Here is a 4,083-nt window from a genome sequence, read left to right as displayed (position 1 = left end):
AATAGCTATAATTTTACTTTAAACGAATGTTTTAGACTTCAAAATTTAATTTAATTCATGAAATATGTGTTTCCACTTACATATTACATTTTTTCGGATTTCGAAATTTCAAAAAAAAAAAAAGAAAATGACGAAAATGCCCCAATGAGCTAGAAAATAATATTTTTATTGTTTTGAGTTGGAAACAACTTATGATTTCTTGAAATGCGAGATTTAATAACTGTCGCTCACCGGGGAGATGCGGAAGTTGATGCTAAGCCTTGCGGGGTTTCGATCGGCATTCGGGGTAATGAGTGCTTATCGGGACGTCGCGGCGGTTGTCACGGGCCCGATGGGAGTTCCGGGTCGTGACAGGTACCAAATTGAAATCTATTATAACATAATCAATATTTCTTGTGATTTTTTGCGAGCGTAGCTACGGGCACCATCCTAGTATATATAAAAGTAGAATGTTTCAATTTCTTTCAATTGAGTCTTCAATTGAATGACAAGTGTCATTCAATTAGAACTCTTTTTTATTTTTTTGACCTTTCGTTTTCTATTGAATTAATTTTTTTTACACCTTATGTCAAAAATAAGTTGTTTTTGACATTTGCAGGGCTTTTTTTTTTACTTTTATTTATTTTAATAAAAAAATTAAAAACAATAATTTCTAATTTTTAATGATTAGAAGATAGATTCATTTAATATTTATCAATTACAATTTAATCATATTTTTTATCTATATTCTCTTATTTTGCATGAACCCGAATCTATAGTATATAGATATCTCTTTTATACATAAATGTTTAAATTTCAATAAATATCCATTCAATTCATTATATAAAAGCAGGATAATTAATTGAGTCAATTGATTGACATATGTCATTCTTAATTAAATTAATTTTTTTTTTACACCTTAAGTCAAAACTACATTGTTTTTAACATTTGAAGGGTTTTTTTTATTTTTTTTAGTAAAAAATATTTGAAAACAATAATTTCTAACTTTCAATGCTTATAAGATAGATTCATTTAATATTTATCAATTACAATTTAATATTATTTTTTGTCTATATTCTCTTATTCTACATCAACTTGAATCTATAGTATATAGGCATCTCTTTTGTATATGAATTTTTAAATTCTAATAAACATCCATCCAATTCATTGAACAAAATAAAAAAGTCAAAAAGACCTACTGATTTCTCAATATATATGGCACACAATCATCATTGAATAAATAAATCAATTAACTCTTTTTTAAAGGTGGAGGTGGGGGGGCATATAATTAAAAAACAATTAACTCTTTACTCAGCTAACAGTTATAGGTAATTGTAAGAGAAAAGTATATAAATTGCAAAGAGATCTAATTATCACATTAGGAACTTTTTATCATCTTGCAAGGAGACAAAGCATTACTAAGCCTAAGATTTTAAGGCCAGCAACAATGGGTTTAGCATGTTGCGGGTGTTCTCAAGTCAAAACATATAATACTAGAAATTATTGACTATTTTATATTGATAGGATTTTTACATTATACTGTTGCCTTATATTCTACAGCTGTTTATTTTAATCTGTTAATGGTATAGGTTATATACTTTATCATTTCTTAATAGTTTATTATATATATAATAATTTTTTATAGGATTATCATCTTTTTTGGATAAATTTTGTTTTAAATAGGATATCTAATTGGATCAATTAATTGTCATTCTCAATTAAATTAATTTTTTTTACACCTTATGTCAAAGCTGCATTGTTTTTTAACATTTGAAGGGTTTTTTTATTTTTATTTGTTTTAGTAAAAAAATACTTGAAAACAATAATTTTTAATTTTTAATGTTTAGAATATATATTCATTTAATATTTATTAATTATAATTTAATATTATTTTCTGTTTATATCCTCTTATTCTGCATGAATCTGAATCTATAGTATTTAGACATCTCTTTTATACATGAATGTTTAAATTTCAATAAATATTTATCCAATTCATTGAACAAAATAAAAAAGTCAAGAAGGTTTATTCATTTCTTACTGTACATAGCACATAATCATCATTGAACAAATAAATCAACTAGATTTGACAACCTTTAGCTATTCGTTTTATATATAAAAGATATATTATTAGAAATTAGTAAGTTTTTTATATTGATAGGATCTTTATATTATACGGTTGTTTTATATTGTACAATTGTTTATCTTAATCTGTCAATAGTACATGTTATATACTCTCTCATTTCTTAATATTTTACTGTTTTATAATCATATACGTAGGTGTAAGTTTCCGGTAATTGAAATCAGAATAAATAATTATTTTAAATTAATATCAGTTTATTTTTTCCTCTATTAGTAAAAACCGAACATTCATACAGTTGACTAATATAATATTGCTTTCTTTACAAACTCTTTTAAAGATACCAAATTGAAATCCACTATAACATAATTAATATTTCCTGTGATATTTTTTGTAGCGTAGCTACGGACACCACCCTAGTCTATATAAAGAGAGTATATGTATTCTTCTCCATTTCTACCTCTTCCTCCAGTTTTATTATGGACGCAACAGAAATTATCTCCGAAGACATTGCTTCAATAGTACCCCAAGACAAGGAGGAGCCATGGGATGATGATGAATTCCAAGAATTGGTGCAAACTCTCCCAAAAGAAAAAGGCTGGTATGGAACTCATCTTTATTTCTACCAAGGATTTTGGTGTTCATCTCGTGTGTTTAGAGCCATGATTTCTTTCCAGAAACATTTCCAAGCACTTGATTCTGATATTTTTCTTAAAAGTATCCCAAAATCTGGCACTACCTGGCTTAAGGCCTTGACTTTCTCTATTGTGAACCGCAATCAATTTGCAAGGGAAGAAAATCCCTTGCTCAGCTCAGGCCCTCACCAACTTATTCCAGTCTTTTGAGTTTGATCTTTACTTGAACAATCCTTGTCCGGATCTCGAAAATAGCTGCCCTTATCAACCAAGAATGTTCTCAACCCATTTACCTTATGCTTCTTTGTCACCTTCCATTAAAGATTCCAACTCTAAGATTGTCTACATATGTAGAAATCCGATGGATATGTTCATTTCTTTGTGGTTTTTTACTGACAAACTTCGACCCGAAAATGTAGAGCCTTTATCCCTCAATGAAGCATTTGACAAGTTTTGTCAAGGAATCCATGGTTTTGGACCATTTTTTGATCATGTACTAGGGTATTGGAAGGCAAGTCAAGAAAATCCCAACCAAATATTGTTTTTACAATATGAAGATCTCAAGGAAAACATTAATTTTCACATAAAAAAATTGGGAAAATTCGTGGGTTTTCCTTTCTCGGAAGTGGAAGAGAAACGAGTTGTAGAAGAAATAGCAAGAATGTGTAGCTTTGGGAACTTGAAAGAATTGGACGTGAACAAGAATGGCATGCACACCTTCGGAATTCCACACGACACCTTTTTTAGGAAAGCTGAAGTAGGAAATTGGGGCAATTATCTCACGCCTTCCATGGTGGAGCGTTTCAAGAAGCTTATACAAGAAAAGTTAGATAAGTCAGGTTTAACATTCAAATTGTCTCGTCAAAACTTTTAAAGAAGCTTTATATGGTTGGGATCAGTTACCAAGCGTCAAGATAATATGTCTATCTAATAATGGTTTCCAAAGGGCAGCTTTATGTCTCTGGCTTGTTGCTTCAGACCGCTTGGGAATGGAGGATGTCTAATACTTTTTGTTTGTTCAGTTCTGTCATTTAGTGATTATGTTTTTTAATGATGTTTTATGCTTCTCTAGTGTCCTTCTTGTTGTAATTTGGGCTTAAGGTAATCGGCCGTGGTGCTTGTAATGAAATGTCTTGACTGAGTGTGACCTTCACGCGAAGGCAAAGAATATGAGTCTGTTAAAGACTTCTTTAATTTCCCTATATAATCATAATTTGATTGAGGCAAAAAATAATTTAATAATTTGTTTGCATGATGTTAACATCATGAACATGTTTAATTGTTTATTAGTCATTTTGTATCCAAGAATTTATAAAGTTTTTCATCTCTCTACATGCAATATGTCACGACCCGGAACTCTCATCGGGCTTGTGACAACCGTCGCGACGTCCC

At 29.8% G+C, this 4,083-nt stretch overlaps 1 pseudogene; it reads left to right on the top strand.

The window, feature by feature from the left end:
- The first annotated feature begins 2,535 nt into the window (after positions 1 to 2,535).
- Positions 2,536 to 3,712, top strand: LOC108662025 (cytosolic sulfotransferase 15 pseudogene; annotated as a pseudogene).
- The last annotated feature ends 371 nt before the right edge of the window (positions 3,713 to 4,083 follow it).

Source organism: Theobroma cacao, chromosome 5 (assembly GCF_053813885.1).
Source record: "Theobroma cacao isolate CCN51 chromosome 5, ASM5381388v1, whole genome shotgun sequence".
NCBI classification, from domain to species: domain Eukaryota; kingdom Viridiplantae; phylum Streptophyta; class Magnoliopsida; order Malvales; family Malvaceae; genus Theobroma; species Theobroma cacao.
This window is presented reverse-complemented; position numbering and strand designations above follow the sequence as displayed.